The sequence below is a fragment of the Chiloscyllium plagiosum genome, unplaced genomic scaffold, assembly GCF_037043375.1.
Source record: "Chiloscyllium plagiosum isolate Xiang-an unplaced genomic scaffold, Cpla_swu_hap1 HiC_scaffold_7, whole genome shotgun sequence".
Classification (NCBI taxonomy): domain Eukaryota; kingdom Metazoa; phylum Chordata; class Chondrichthyes; order Orectolobiformes; family Hemiscylliidae; genus Chiloscyllium; species Chiloscyllium plagiosum.
Genome location: NW_028270145.1, coordinates 12,082,444 through 12,099,577, shown reverse-complemented (window position 1 = coordinate 12,099,577; position 17,134 = coordinate 12,082,444). Strand labels below are relative to the sequence as shown.

General features: G+C 39.5%; 1 long non-coding RNA gene across 2 annotated transcripts in view; it reads left to right on the top strand.

Moving 5' to 3' along the window:
* The first annotated feature begins 297 nt into the window (after positions 1 to 297).
* LOC148149556 (uncharacterized) overlaps positions 298 to 17,134 on the top strand; it is a 63,662-nt gene continuing 46,825 nt past the window's right edge. For both annotated transcript variants that reach the window (XR_015757588.1, XR_015757587.1), the window contains exons 1-2: positions 298 to 436; positions 2,792 to 2,868. This is a non-coding gene — a long non-coding RNA (uncharacterized LOC148149556). The remainder of the gene's footprint in view (positions 437 to 2,791; positions 2,869 to 17,134) is intronic.

Genomic DNA, 17,134 nt, shown 5'->3' with positions numbered 1-17,134 from the left:
GAATCTACACAGTGGGCACCTCAATATCAGCAGTTGTTACTCATGGAGATCCATTTATAACAGGTACACTCTTGCTGATAGTCGTAGTGATCGCAATTTGAATATTTGTAACTCCCTTCACTACAATGAGGCACAGAGTTTTGAATGCTGGACAATACTCAAGCCTAAACTCATGCTCTAGATTAAGGATCAGCATGTTAATCTATTTATGGATTGTGATGAATCCTAAGTGCTGTGTATTGTTTCATTCAGGTTTATAAATGATGCATGTTCTGGCAGCCCCTAAGCGTAACTTGGTGACGCTTCCCATATCATTGTGTCGCTACTGAAAGCTTGAGTTGAGTGGGTAGATAATAGAAATGTCAGCTACGGTTGTAAAGGATGTATAACATTGCTTTTGACCGACAGCACAGCTACAAGGCATCAGCCCTGCAAGGTAAGAAACTCAGTTCCAATCTTGGCTATTTTGAACTTCTTGACCAGTAAAATAGAAATGCAATCTGAAAATGGGATTTGGCTTGCTTAGTTCCATGTATTTGGAAACATTTAATGGCACCCAGAAATGATTTTTCTGAACAATTTAGAGGTTTAATGTGTAGATTTGAACAGGCAGCTTTAAGGTGGCCTACATTGTTGGTTAATGTGTGGGCGTTGTAGCATGAAACCAAGACAGAAGGGATGTGTGAAAATTCTACATACCCTCTGTCAGCTGAAAACACTTCATCCAAATTGCAAAACACATTTACATTTGAGGTTTTCTCCACTCACATTGGGAAACATACACTGAGATCATAGATACTTTTACATTTGATGTCAGAAACTATCGTTTATATCTCTTCAATTAATCCAGCCCTTGACATGACTTTTGCTGTTACTGTTCATGAAGCACCGGGCGTGTTATCTGGCATAATTGTTTCTTTCTTGTTTAAGGAGGTTTGAGTGTTGACAGCACCATCATTTTTGATTAGATACCATTTTAAGGAAAGAATAAATGGTGCAGCTACCCAGAATGCCACACAGTGTTAAAAATAATAGGATCCTTCCCACACAGTCAATGGGTCGTCTGCTCATGGTGTCTCAGTCACTGCACATAATAGTTATCCCTCTTTCATTTTTCATTCTATTTTTGGACCTCTTGGCTACATGTCTGGCCATTGTTTGCATCTATGAGTAATCACTTGGCAACAGTGGTGACTGCTGGATGAAAACAAGTTAATATTTCCTGGAGTTGGTGCTGCAGTTCTAGAAGAAGCAATGTGAAGTAAACATACAGAGAGAAAAAAATACAGGCAGCCTGAATTCAAGACCAAAAATCAAAATCAAATATGAGATGGTGTCAAAGATATTTTAAACTGTCAAAGGAGTATTTACAGACTTAACAGCCAAGTTGAAGTACACCTCCTACTTAACGGAGATGAAGTTTATTTCCCACAATGCTACCCTTCAAGTCAAGTGTTTTGTTGACACATTGATGTGGAACTTGGTTTGTGATGGCCTACAAAAAAAAGCCAGCCAGAAGAATAGCTATATTGGGTCTGGGGCCTCATTTACAACAGGCCAGTGAATATACCTGCTGGATTACCCCAGGAAATTTACTTTTGCCTATTAGGCCACCATATCATCAACTATGATGTTTTTCCAGGGCCCACATTCAGGTAACTCTTCTTAAAAGAATCTAACCCCTGCCCCTTCGCTGGTTGATGCATGGATTTAACATGAAGCCAGGGCAGAGGTAGCCTTAAGAGGATTCTTCCAGAATATTAGTGTGGTAACCTCTAAGTCTAGATTTTATGGTGCCTGTTACAATCGGAGCTAAATGATTTAGCAAAGGGGGTACTAAAGTGACCTTATGCCTCTAATACAAACATTGCACTTAAATACAGAATGTACCCACTCACACCCTCCACCATAATGAACGTAGGGCGTGTTTTTTACACGGCACAACATCATTGTACTTCTGGGTCAGTCTTTTGCTCAGCTCTCTGCCTCAATGACAAAAATAACTAACAGTCTCACTATTACTGAAACCAAAACACAAACAATTGGTATTCATTGAGAAAGTGCTTCTATTTAAAAATCAATTGGAGAGTGATGTTCTCAGTGAATCCTATGAGAATCCAAGCCAACGTTCATGTTCTGCTTGCTATATTTTATTTTAGATTGTACTTCATTTCTCCTGGTGATAAATGACAACGAAAGTGCCATTCGTTCGAAAGTGCTTTTATCTGAAAAGTGTCCAGGTACTAAACAAAGGACAAAGGCCAATTCAACAGATAAAATGACAATTAACCTAAATGGCATGAAAGTGCACCTGAGAAATGTAATGGGAAGTATAGGGGTCAGTTAGGTACAAATCTGCAGGATAAAAGCATCTAAATTGGTAGCAGCAGAGACTCAATACCTAAAGTGATCTTATTTCACTAGGAACAACTTTAGAATGCACAACTTCTGATTCATAGTAAAAGCTGAGAGTGGAGTCCCACCCACCCATTTCTTTTAAAAATGTGCATTACTTTGTTTGCATCAGATAAGGGAAGACAATACTGAGAAACTGAAAGCTCAGAAAAAAATATTCTATGCCCTGTGCCATTTGTTAATGCAAATGAGATTTATGAGTAAAAGGGAAACCAGGTACAAACAGCTGAGATGAAACTTTGAGGCTAATTCTGGGAATTGATGAAAGCAGCAAATATGCTGTGCATATGCCAAAAACATTTTCTAACCCCTTTCAGAACAGTTCTGGAGAAGAGTTATTGGACTCAAAATGTTAACACGGTTTCTCTCTCCTCAGATGCTGCTAGCCAGTTCTGGAATGTCACAAATGTTTTCAATTGCTGTGTCCAAAGGATGCACAGAACCAAGGGTTGGGTGAGTAGGTAGCTGCAAGGATTTAACATTTCAAACCCTCATCCCACATCCCCTGCCACTCCACTGTTCAATCATGGAGATCGGTATCTGAGCTTTTTGTGTTGCATCATGAATCATGCCACTGGAAATGCAAATCGAGTCGATGTTTTCTATTGGCTAACAGAGCTGTGTTAATGGAATAATACTCCAAAATACGCACAGAGACAATTTCAGCAAGAGACATGGCCACACAGCTGTGTTTGTCATAACATGGGTCAATTGGTCCAAGAGAAACATTGCTAAAATCATTTCTGAGGTTAAGGAATACAGTTGATGACAAAGGACTTCATGTGAGATTGAAATAAAGATTCCACAAACAAAATGTATTAAATTTAGAACTAACAAAGCAATAAAAATATTTGGGACTTCCACAATGTCCCCCAACAATCATGATCACCATCATGTAGCTGACAGCCTAGATCTATTCTTGCATTTCATCCAAATGTCAGACATTAACCTGACATCACTGAGTCCAGGTTAGGGCCTAAAATATTTACAGGAGGCCTAGGGGTAAAAATAGCCTGCGTCTTAAACCAAAACTAATGCAAGCCCAGTCAAAACTGCAGCTGAACTCCCAACATTTTAATGCTTCAAATAAACTGTCAACAGTTGTCAGTAAGCTTAATCTACACTTGACAATCCTGCTTATTTTGTGTAATAACATACTTACCGTGAGGTGGTGTTTTTAATCTTACATATAATGATAGATTGTTGGCGCAGCTGTTTTGGCTATTGTGCTTCAGAGGTGTAGAATATTGATCAAATTTCCAAATAGGAAGTCAATGCTCTTTTGTGAAAACCCTCTTCAAAATACACTGACTGACACAATTTCTAGCAGCAACAGCCTGATGTGTACTTCTCCCACACTGTCATGTATTAAAGAAACCATGTCTTGCTTCAGCAATATCTCTTTCACCCTCGACAATGACATACAGATCTGCTACTGCTTATGTATTTACTGTATATAAAACATTATTAAATTCAATCACCATAGGCAAGATCAAATTATTTAATTTTGTAGTTTATATTGCTGTACTATAAGGCCTAAGCAAATCATAGTCGCAAACTGAGGACAGTCAGTACAATATAGTGTGCTTTTTAGTGAAATTTGCTGGTAATCATTTAGTTATTACAATTGTTGCCAAGACTACAGTACTTTTTGAAAGGTCCTAATTGTACATTTTAATATGCAAAATCAAACCTCTTATCAGAAGAAACTTTATTTATATAGCACTCTTCATAACCTCAAGATGTCTCTGAATAAATCATGTGATTGATTGTATTTTGAAGTGTAACGACTGCTGTATTATATGGAAAGATTGGTGCATATTGTAATCCAAAATCAGTGAACCATCATCACATGATAAGCACATGCACAGGTTTATTTTTTATTTGATGTGGTTTTAAATTTTCCATCATCACTACCAGTCTACTTACAAAATATTTAATCGTGATGTTTCCACAAAGCACCTGCATTACAGATTTTGTTCTATTGATTCTGTATTCTGCATGAAGATTTCTATTATAAATTAGCATGCAGAAATTACATGGGAATTATGCAAAGCCCTGTAACTTTGTTATTTTATATTGTCCCAAAGGCAAAATGAAACATCTGGCAAGAACCTGTAAAAGTTAGCAAGGAGCTAGTGGAAGAAAAATAAGTAGGAAGTAGGGTGATAAATTGGAACTGACAGAATTGTGAAAAAAGGAGATAAACACATCAGTAAAGGGAGGACGCTGAAGAATTGTCATACAGCCAGTCTATTTATTTTCCTTTACTTCTTTTCATACTCTAGTAAAACCATATAATGAAACAACATGTTGATACATGAGATACGGAACAATGGCCAATCAAGTCTCACTGGCTCTTCCAAAATAAAATTTAGATAGTCTTATTCTACCATATTTTCCTCATATATCTGCAATTTTGTGTTCCTTCAAATATTTATCCAATTTCATTTTGAAGGCTACTGTTAATCATCCAGTCATCTATCTTCCAGTACACTGTACCTGAGGAGAATTAGAAAATTATGATCACAAGTTCCTCAATTTCCACTTTAATTTTCTTCCTCACCCGAAGATGCTGCCTATTTGCAGGAATGGATGACTTTTCCGTTTTAATATAAAACCAATTTTTGTACTTCCTCCTTTTTTTTAAATCGTCAAGCATCCTGGTAACCTTCTTGTGTATATTAAGCAAAATCTTCTTCCTTGGGATTCATACAGTACCTGAACCATGCCTGCTGTTTCCATTAATAGATCTCCATTTTAATGCCAAATTGGTCATTCTAAGCTTGTTTCTTTTATTTCTTTGATTATTTTACCTTGTTTTCATTCTTTATTTTCTTCCATTTATTTTTCCCTTGCTTGTTTGATTACTTGCAAATGCTCCATCTTCCTGATTTGAAGTTGCTTCTTCTGTCTTGTACTGACACTACTGTTTGTGTACTGGATAGTCCTCATGAGTTGATTCTGATTTTACAGCAAAAGTAAATAACTTTGGATTCACTAATCCTTTTGTTGAAAGGAGATGTATCGTGGAAACTTCATGCCATTCCCATATTTGTTTGAGATTGCAAGACTATTTTACTACCTGTTACATTTAAAGCCATACTTTATATATGTTAGTATTCTCTGACATTCAGAGCTCATAAATAGAGTATACAGTCCCTATTACAATGACATTTATTTTCCTTTTGATTCAACTGGCTCGCAATGTGATTGGAATATTTACTTTGTCATGCCCGATCATGTCATTAGATCAACTGATGTGTTTTGGCAGTTCCTCAAAAATCAAAATGAACAGTAATGTCTGAATGCTTGAATCATGCAAAAATTGTGTGAGATGGGAGCACAACAGTCAATATTACCACATTTGTCAGATAATAGGAGGAACTCCCAGTGCCTATAGGCCTGTTATAAACTCTTGCAATGCTTTTCAAAGCTACACTGCACTAACACACTGGCTAGTAATTTTGCTTAATGTTTCTCTGTGCAATATATCCATTCAGAATTTTATGGAAAGGCAAAATATAAGAAATATTTACATCAATGCAGTGCCGGTACCAGAGTAAAGTAGATCTTTAAGAATGCTGTTTCAACAAAGATGAATATTTGGCAGTCTTAGGGCAGATGCCAAATGGGCAATTCCATCTGCAGATCAGAATTGTAACATTTTGTTTTCATTGAGAAGGTTTGAACACAAGGAGAACTTTTTAACTTGAGGGATTGGGGACTGGGGGGTCAATGAATGTCAGCTAGGTCAGAAAAAATGTGCTGGAGAGGTGGACAACGTAAACAGAGTAGGTGTTAATTCACATTGGGATTAAAAACAACAAAACATGTTTTCTTGCTAGGAGTCCAACTTGGTCCCACTATCATCTGTGTTCTCCAGTGTCTTTACGAAATAAGACATCTTGCATGAAATAAGTGTGTGGGCCTTGCTAATCGGATAATATAATATGTAAAGAGACAACAGAATAAAGATTCAAGCCTGTATTCTGGCATTAATTTGGTTTCCTCAGCGGTCTGAAAGTATTAATAAGGAGAGAGCAAAGCAGGGATTGACAGCTAATAGGTTTGAAGCTAATAGGTTACAAAGCCTTCTTAAGTTGAACCAACACAGTTGTTTTCTTCCAAAATGAAGTGCATTTTCCACAACTTAGTATAAGAGTGAACTTTCAATGCTGGAGAGGTGATTTTGAACTTTTTGGAGTATTGTTTTGCTCCTGAGGCGATTTTTTTTATGGTTTTGAATTTGATATGCCCTTTCCTGCTGACAGTTTTCATAGCAACATGAAGCACCTTACTTTGGGCTTGTCATAGAGTTGTACTGCACGGAAACACCCTTAAGTCCAATTTGTCCATGCCAACCAGATATCCTAACCAAATCCAGCCCCATTTGCCAGCACTTGTTCCATATCCCCCTAAACCCTTCCTATTCACATACCTATCCAGATGCCTTTTAAATGTTGTAATTCTACCAACCTCCACCCCTTCCTCTGGCAGCTCATTCCATTAATGCACCACCCTTTGGGAAAAAGTTGCCCTTTAGGTCTCTTTTAAATCTTTCCACTCTCATTCTAAACCTCTAGTTCTTTCCACCCCAGGGAAAAGACCTTGTCTATTTACCCTATCCATACCCTTCATGACTTTATAAACCTCTATAAGGTCACCCCTCAGCCTCCAACCCTCAGCCTCTCCCTATAGCTCAAATCCTCCAACCCTGGCAACATTCTAGTAGATCTTTTCTGAAACTTTTCAAGTTTCACAACATCCTTCCAATAGCCACAACATGACCTCCCAACTCCAATACTCAATGCTCTGTCCAATAAAGGACAGCATACCAAACAATTTCTTCCCCATCCTATCTACATGGGACCCCACTTTCAAGGAACAATGAACCTGCACTCCAAGATCTCTTTGATCAGCAACACTCCCCAGGATCTTATCATTAAGTGTACAAGTCCTGCTCTGATTTGCCTTTCCAAAATGCAGCCCTTCACCTTTGTCTAAATTAAACTCCATCTGCCACTCCTCAGCCCATTGTATGGAAGAATGAGGGGCAGCTCCAGTAGCAGCAGTGGCTGCCAGCTCCTCATTCGCCGGTCTCTTTGCAAGATACAGAGCGATGGACATAGAGCTCCCAATCCCTGAAGGTGACACTTCAAACTCAGGGTACACAGATAGAAGACCAGCTTTCTGGACGTGACTAAGAAGCAGTTCCTCAGGAAACTCAGGCTATCATAGCAGGTTGTTGCTGACAGCTGCATCCTCACTGGAAGAAGACTCCTCTTGCCATGATGGCCTAATGGATATGTATTGTCTGAAATAGAACATGATAGCTCTGAAATACTTCACCTCTGATCCCTTCCAGAATTGTGTTAGTGACCCCTGCAGGCTTTGACAATTCTCCGTGCACAAGTGCATCTCCTAGTTGCCTAAGACCATGTTTGTCCAGACCGCTGCAAAAATCCATTTTGCAACTAATGAGGCCAGTCATAAGAAGTACAGAGCCCACAGGATTTGCTTTAATGTGCAACAAGTTTAGGGAGCCATGGTGATGTTAAGGGAATCTCGGAAGTCTCTCTTTCTGCTTGGAGGGATCCATGTTGCCTCCTCCATGAAGCCCCCCGATATTTGGTGTCTCTCAGGCACTTGTGTGGTCACCTCCCCCAAGATCAAGAATCCCAGAGGTGAACCTCCTGTCCAAGCTGACAGCAAATTAGAGGACAGCAGTTCTCTGGCTCACCCTTGTCACCATGAAGGCACTGGATACTGTGAGTATGATGGCCACAGAAAATCTAGGATTGAGGGGTGACCCTGAGGTCAGCGATGATGGTGATTTGCTGAGAAGTGGGGAGGAGCTTGGCAGCAGGGGTACGACTTTCCTAATGTCGACTTCCTCGATCAGGTACTGACTGCCTTTGAACAAACCATCTCCTCAGATGACCACAAGAAAGTTGTGATTGATGACAAGCCTGCTTGTCATGTATCTGAGCTGGTGGAGGGTTCACGTGAGTTCCTCTGGGTGTGAACTGTACTTGGGCTAGGAACCATTAGGATAGTATTTCTGAAGCCAACAAAGGTATCGGTGTAATTGGGTTAATATCAATGGGGGGGGGGGGCAGGATCACGCCCTTTAACTTCATTAATTGCCCACTTGCAGTCTTCAATGTGGAGTGGGGCAGGAAATCTAAACATGAACCTTCACATCCTCAACTGAATTTTAACCGAGGTGGCAGAGTGTTTGCACTCTGTCCTCGCTTACCTCCAAACACAGCACCTGAGGGCAGGAAACTTCTTGCATGGATTGCACACGTTCAAAGTGCTCTCAGATCCACCAGGGGGGATTTGTCCATCAAAGGGATTCGACTCCTTCAATGTTCACTGTTCCATAATCAGCAGAAAGTATTCATGTCTGCTCATGCAGTACCTAACCAGCAGAGAGATTTTCAGTTATTGCCATGCTAATTGTAAGCTCTCCCTTGACTCAAGGATGACTCACAGTCATGGGTTTCTGCCGTGGCTCTTCATGTGACAAGTCAAATACTGATCCATCTGGGCACATGGGGCAACTTATTCCCTGAGGTGATGGGATCCAAAGTTCAGAATGTGCTTCCTTTTCCATCCTCCTCCATTGCCATTCTGCCTCATGTTTCATTTATACAGCATATTTCACAATGCCACAAGGTTATTGAAGTATTGTGATAGTGTGGGGCAATAGAGTGGTTTGCCCTAAACAGAGCCAACGAGGAGTTGATTGACTGAATGGGCTCTTCTTACTATAATGAACCCATAACTCTGTACCATGATGCCACTGTTATAATGTAGGAAACAAGTTTTGCAAGGAAAAATATCCCACGAGATTTATAATGATCAAATAATCAGTTTTTTTTTGTGTGGTTGATTGAGAGACGAATATTAACCAGGAGATCATTTCTCTGTGCTTCTTTGAAATGGATGAAAGAATCTTTAATAAGAAAACAAATGGGGATTTGGTTTAAGGTGTCATTTTGGAAGCTTGTATGTTTCCTGCATTCTGTGGCCCAGATCTTCACACTTCCAAAGTCTCCCTCTGATGTCTTCACTTGTAATGCCTGGGATAAACCTTACCACTGATAAATGGGAAGTACAACAAGAGCCACACATGCAGAAGAACAGTTGTAGAACAACCAGCTCCAACTGATGGGGAATAAATGGGGGACTAGTGGAGGTTAATTGAGATAAGCACTATTTCTCCATTTTTTATTCTCATATTCCAACCATACTTCACTGTCAGCCAAGAACATTTTGCTGCACATGAGGGAGATGTTGTATGTCCAAGGCAAAAATTTCCTCCATCTGATTTGACTTTAGGAAGAAAGGAGGAGAACACACCCCATCTACATCAACTGAGCTGAGGTTGAAAGAGTGAGACTGTTAAGTTCCTAGGGGTGACAAAAACCAACAATCCATCCTGGACTTCCCATGTAGATGCGACGGTCAAGAAGGCACAACAACCCTCTTCTTCCTCAGGCAGTTTAGCATGTCCATAAGGACCCTCACCAACTTCTACAGATGTACCATTGAGAACATAGTGTCTGGGTGCACATGAGCCTGATACGGTAATTGCTCTACCCAGGAGCATAAGAAATCACAGAAGGTTGTGCACACAGCCCAGACCATCTTGGAAGCCAACCTTCCATCTATGAATTCCATTTACACTTCTCACTGCCACGGAAAGGCTGTCATCATCATCATCAAAGATCCTTCTCACCCCGGTAATACTCTCCTACATCCTCTTCCATCAGACAGAAGATACAGAGCTCGAATACATGCACTAACAGGTTGAAGAGCAGTTTCTTCGCTGCTGTTATTAGACTGCTGAATGGACTAACTTCAAATGATGTTGATCTTGTTAATATTGATCATGCTTCATGCACCTGCTGTGCTGTGTAACCTGTATACTTCACTCTAAGCACCCTATTGTCTGTATGTCCTTGCTTACTATGACAGGCTCCTCCAAGCTCTCTTTGTTGCTATGCAGTGGCTCTGTAAATGCTGACAGAACTTCACACAATTTCCACTGTTGATCCAGACTAATCAGCTCTCTGGCAGGCCTTCAAGGTTACCATCTGCATCAAGCTGACCAGAACCTGGAGGTCCTGCATTATCCCTGGGGTGTCTTCACTGCTGTTCCTGCCTCCACATCTGCTTCAGTTCACATGCGATTTTGGCCCACCATGTTAGCACTTGGGGAACCCAGCAAGGTGGTTGGAGCTGAGCTGCCGAAGACTTCATGTGGGTAATGCGAAAATTCTCGCTCTTGGTGCATACTATACTTGGGCTAGGGAACATTAGAGTAGTTATGGTGAAAGCTTCAACTGCAGCTGGGCTGAGGCAAAGATGAAGCCACCACTTGGTTCACAAGTGGTTTGGAGGGAATGAGTGGGAAGCTTAGCTCAGATTGAAATAAGGCATGGAAGGAACTGCAGCTCATCCAAAGGCTGGGAAGCTCAGCAAGATCAGGTGAGCAATCTGTTGCAGACACTCAGCAGGTCAGATAGTATGTGGTGAGCAGTGATAGGTTTCAAGTCTGGAATAAAAACAGAAAACGATTCTGGAAGATAAAGTCTCTGCAGGTTCAGAGGGATCTTTAGTAGAAAAGTTATGTTCAACTTCAGATGTTATCTCAGCTTTTTCTCTCCTACACCAGTGCTACCAGAGCTGTTCAGTATTTACGGCACTTTCTATTTTTGTTTCAAACTTCCAGTACCCACCGTACTTTGCTTCGATTTTTTTGTGCTTGGAATATTTTCTTGGGAGCGCAGATCACTTGTTTCCACCTTGGATTGATGTACTACGCACAGAGCAGATGGTGCTGTGCTGCTTCACTCATATGTATGGGCTGAACTGTGAAAAGATTTCTTACTCACCGAAATGCTTTGAGATCTTGAGTGGAATTTTAATTCCGTGTAGGCAAGGCAGTAGAAACTTTGAGTTGGTATTAAATACCACCCTCAAAATCGTGGGAGGCCATTCGTTGGGACAAACAATTTAAGACTCTAAATCTAATCCCAGCCCACTGCACACATGCCTGCTATCACTTCCACAGAATGGGAGAAGCCTGTTAGAGAGTGTCCCATCTTACAGAGGCAGGACACTTTATTAACACAGTGTGATTGGAACTGTGTTTTAAACTTCACAGCTCTGAATCAGATTTTTGTAGGGCGTGATAAAGCTAGTAATGAAACAGAGGTACTGGTTTCAACAGGGCAGTGATTTTTTTTTCAACAGTATTCATTGTGGTCCGTGATGAGCAAGAAACCCCAACCCCCCCACCCTACTCACTTTGCTTTCCACCTCCCACTTGCCAACAGTGTCCTCCCTGGAATTCCTACCGTCATTACCACATTCGGCAACCTTCCACAATCTCACACTGTCTCGTTGCTGGGCAGAAGAGGGAATTTTTTTTCTCTCAAAAAGTGTTTCCCTGTTGTTAAATCGGGCTGTGTGTCGTCAGCCTGACTGAGTTTCCATCGTGTTTTCTTGCGTCGTCCCAAACTTTCCCGCAATATGTCAGGGCCTTTTCCTATGACACGTCTAAATCCCGATTGCAAAATGTGTTCATCAAACAAACTCAGGTGGGAGGGAAATAATTCCTGATATGTGTGAAGTTGTGATAACTGAATGGTTCCGCAGCCTGTGCCCTCAATTAAGATTGCTATTTTTGCATGCAAACATCAAATTGTAGGGCAGATTTCAAAGTCTCAACTGCTGTGCCTGTTGCACACCCTGTTGTTCCCGTCAGTATGTTATGTTGAAGCTGGTTGTGTTTGAGCAGTAGAACGATTGTGCTGTGGGGATGATCGTGAATTTTACTCACACAAACAGTAGTTGCTGGAAAAAAAAACTCAGCAGGCCTGGCAGCATCTGTACAGAGAAATCAGAGGGTCACCAGACCCGAAACGTAAATCTGATTTCTGTTCACAGATGCTGCCAGACCTGCTGTGTTTTTCCAGCAACGTCTACTTTTGTTTCTGATTTGCAAGCATCTGCAGTTCTTTCGGTTTTTATTTAGTGATTTTTACTCACTTGTTTGTGATGTTGTTGACACAGGTTAAATCCTGCAGCATCTTGACTATGCAAATAAGTTGAAAAAGTCTTGTTACCAATGGACTGATGAAATTCTGCCTCTCCATTACATTAACATTTAAACAGCTATTGATTGGGAAGTATATAAATGCCACGTTTCATTTAAATAAACAAATATAAAAGGTTCCAGGTCTCACATTTGTTAATTGGAAATCATGCAAATTACCCGAATTACCATCTGCTGGTCTAAACCATGAAACAAGGGGATAACGCAGTCCTTGTTTCTATGGAAATAAGATGTGAACATGGAAGAATGCCAACATTTAGAAAAGTAGATAGTAAGTAAAACTTCACTATCTGCTGTTCCTGTCAAACAGTGTAACCAAGACACTGAAAATACCATTGAACTTGATGAAAATACTTAATGTATCTGAGGGCGAATTGCAATTGCAATATGACACAAAATGCTTAACTAAATTGACCATAAGCTGTGTGGCCACGTGATTGTATTACATTGGAAGTCATAGATCCATGCATGCACCTCATACTTAACGGTGTTCACAATGAACACTTCCCTTCATACATACAGGTGGAAATGTCCTACGTGGTTCCCAGCCACTGACTGTACCACAGTTGTAAAGCCTTAACCAGCTACTTTGTGAAAGCAAGTTTTGAAACTGAGGCTTCTCAGTGGAATGAGCTATTTAAAGAAGCATTTCGCTGAACCATAGAAATCCTACAGTCTGGAAGCAGACCATTCGGTCCGTTGAGTCCACACTAACCCTGCAAAGAGCATCCCACCCAGAACTACCCCATCCCTGTAATCCCACATTTCCCATGGCTAACCCACCTAGCTCACACATCTTTGGACTGTGGGAGAAAGTTACAGCCACCGTAGGAAACCCACGCAGACACGGGGAGAATGTGCACAATCATTTGATATATTGCATTTCCTGTAATTTTTAATTTGAAATTATTTGACCTAATGCTTTATGCTTAACATGGATTGTATGTAAATGGTAAATTTGAAGAGTATGCATTGTGGTTTTTTTCACTGTTCATGAACTGTGGGCCTCCCGAAGCATTCCTAATTGGCAAGAGAGCAGTCAAGAGTCAATCACATTGCTCTGGGCCTGGAATCACATATAGATCAGGTCAAGTAAGGATTGCAGTTTCCTTCCTTCAAGGAAATTAGTGAGTCAGATGAAATTTTCTTACAGCAATCAACTGTCATTACATGGTCATCATTTGACCAGCTTTTTATTTTAAATATTTATTAAATTCAAATGTCACCATCTGTCATGTTGAGATTCAAACCCCTGTCCTCATAGCTGATGTTCTGGATTACTAGCCCACTGAGGTTACAGCAACACAACTGCATCCCCAAAGGTCAGGTACCTCAGAGTGAGGTGTGTTCTTTGGAGCTAAGTTGAATTTTATTTCATTGTCTGTATTTTTCACATCAAAATGTTTTGTAATGTACACTTACAGATTTTACGAATAAAGTATTTCTTGAAAAAGATTCCTTTTCTTTTCTTATGCAGTATGTATTATAGATTTTTCACCTTAATATAAATTGCTTATGTAAGAGAGGTGCTCAAGAACTATACATTGATGGAAAATACTGTTGTATAGGTTGTAACGTTCAGTTTTGTTTAATTCTTTCACAATCTGTATGCATTGCTGGCTTGGTCAGTATTTGTTGCCCATCTCTGATTACACTTAAGAAGGTGGTAGTGAACTGCCTTCTTGATTTGCTGCTGTCCATGTGGTTTAGCTGTGCTCAGTGATGTTAGGGAAATGGTTTCAGCATAGCACTCAGTGACAATAAAGAAATGGTAATTCTTGCTGTTAAAGGAAGTTCCGCAAGCTGCTGCAGTATATCTTAAATATGGTAAACACTGCTGCCACTGTATGTCAATGGTGGAAGAAATGAATGATTGAAGTTGGTGGATGGGGTGCCAGTCATGTAAAATGCTTTGTCCATGGTAGACTTGCAGTTTCTTGAGTGTTGTAGGATCTGCATTTAACCACGCATCAAATTCTTAATTTATGCCATGTGGATAGCAGACAGGTTTTAGGGAGTCAGGAAGCCTATTAGCACAAAATTCTTAACTTCTGATCTGCTCTTGTAGACTCAGTATTTATATGGCTAAACCAATTCAGTTTCTGATCAATGGTAACTCCCAGACTGTTTATGATGTTATTGTACAAACAACATTTAACCTTAAAGATTTCTTTTTTGTTTCTGCCATTTGTTTCACACAACAATTTTGTCCCTAAACTTGTTTCACTTCCATTTTTTAATGAAAGTTATCCCACAAGAATTGATTTGTCATGCAACGTGTTTAGTGGGCAAACTGGTTTCAGTATGGCCCTTGTAAAGATTGTTCCCCAAAATATTTAACATATAGAATTCCATAGCCACTGCTTCCACAAAGCCAGTGTTTCCCCAGTTCAAACACTTTTAACAATGATATTTTCTTATCTCTGCAGGCTAAAGGTCATTTCTTTCCATTTGTACCCACTAAAGATATTATAAAATGTACTGCATTTGAATATCTATCAAGAAGATTGGCAAGAGAGGTATCACTAAAAATAACTAATTTCATATTATTTGGTCACAACAAAAAAGGGAAAGTTTAAGCACTCATTTATTCATATTTAACTTTTTGAATGTTTTATTTGCCCTTAAAATATCTTCAGCTTTAGGGATCTCATTAGCATACTTTTTTTCCCAATATATCAAAACTTGCATTAAATCTTGTCTGAGCTTGTAACTAATTCAACAGCAAGTTTTACCATTTCTGTTACTTCTTTAATTGTGAAATCATGTATTTGTGATGACCTGGTATGATTAACTGGCCAAAAAATAACACTCTAAATAAGAGTGTTGATTCAAAGTTGCTCTAGGGGAAGAATTTACTCTTGCACCAATGTGGCAAGAGAAAAGCATTTGATCCTTGACATGGAGAAAGGCTTTCCCAATTTTCCCTTCAAGCCTTTGATGGTTATTTCTATTCTCGACATTGAATAGTAACATCTTTATTTCTATGTCATCAAAGCTCCAACTCACCTTATGTATATATCATTTCCAGTTCTCCCCTCCTTCACTGAGAAAGAAGACAGTTCAAGTTCCTGGCATGTAAACCCACATGGGTAATTGGCAGCTCTGTTTCACCAAGTGCTTGTCTCAACCATCATGAGATTTGCTAGTGATGCCTCTCTTGGCAGTATAAGTGAAAACAGGGAACTAGTTGTTGAAGAGCGATAGGATTTGTGCAGATTTACGATGAGTTGGTTCAGGCGGTAATGGGAGAGCAGTAGAGCACAATTAAAATTACTAAATTCATTGTCTATTGGGGTCATGGATTTTTCAGACAGATATAGAATTTTCTCCTTGTAGAAAATGAGCCAGATATCCATCTCTCTGATCAATATGATCACTGAGAAAGGTACAACAGTGTTGTTTCTCTATAAGGTTAGGAGTGGAAATTTGCATAATTTTGCATCATAGCACCATGAACCTCAGTCAACAAAACACTTTAACTGAAAAGAGGAATATTCAGCCCCAGGGCTCATCTGTTTAATGTTCAAAACAGTGTATTTAAAGACCTCTGAAACTGTTGACTTCAATCTTATTAATTTCACATTTCCCAAATTCTACAGTGGTTCCATTAGAAATCATCGACATGCATCATGAAGTGCCTGAAAGTTTCACTATTTGACATCAATAAACACTAAGAGATTGGCATTTAATTGAGCACAGCCTCTTTCAGCAAGACTGATTTCACTGAAAAGTACCATGCCCTCAAAGCACCATGCAGTCCATAAAGGAATGGATATAGTTTCCATCATTTTCCTTCTGCACAGTTGCTTTTCTAGACAAATTCAGAAGCATTTCTCGATGATATTTTTCAATCAGCAGAAATGCAGCTTTTCTGTCAATTAATCTCCAGTTCGAGGATTATGGGGAGAAATTACATGTACAGAGTCTGGATGGTCTCAAAATGCCATATGAAACATGTTTATTTTAACAACATTAAACATTTTTAATGGGAGGTCCATGCTCTGATAGGACTCATTCAAGCAAACTTGAATGAGTCCCATCAGAGAATGGACCTACCAGTAAAAATTATATACAATGTCAACTTGTATCTAAAGCAACTATTTCTTCACCAAATAGATATGTGCAAGTGATTTAAGGCTGTGGTTTAATATTTGCTGCTAAAACTCTGAATTGTAAACCACTCCCTTTGCCAATGGTTAGCAATGTATCTTTATTAGTTCATCATATTTCACAAGTTTATAAAAAAAATCAGTAAAAACTATTTACATATGTGATATGAAATGGAACACATTATGCACTTCTGTGCAGTTTTCATACCTTCACACTTTGGCAATGTTTGGAACTCCGAGACAACTTTCTATATTTATTGATGAGTGAAGAAGAGAATTTTTTTTATCAATGGGTAGAGTTTAAAATGATTCAACAGACAAAATCTGTATCTTGAATTTGAGATGTGAAAAATATTGCATTGCAACATTGACTAATAATAATACATCAGGCCACATGCTATACAGCCACAAGACACAGAGGAGGCAATAAAGATTAATTTCAAATGTAATGGAGCAGATCAGAGAAGTGGAT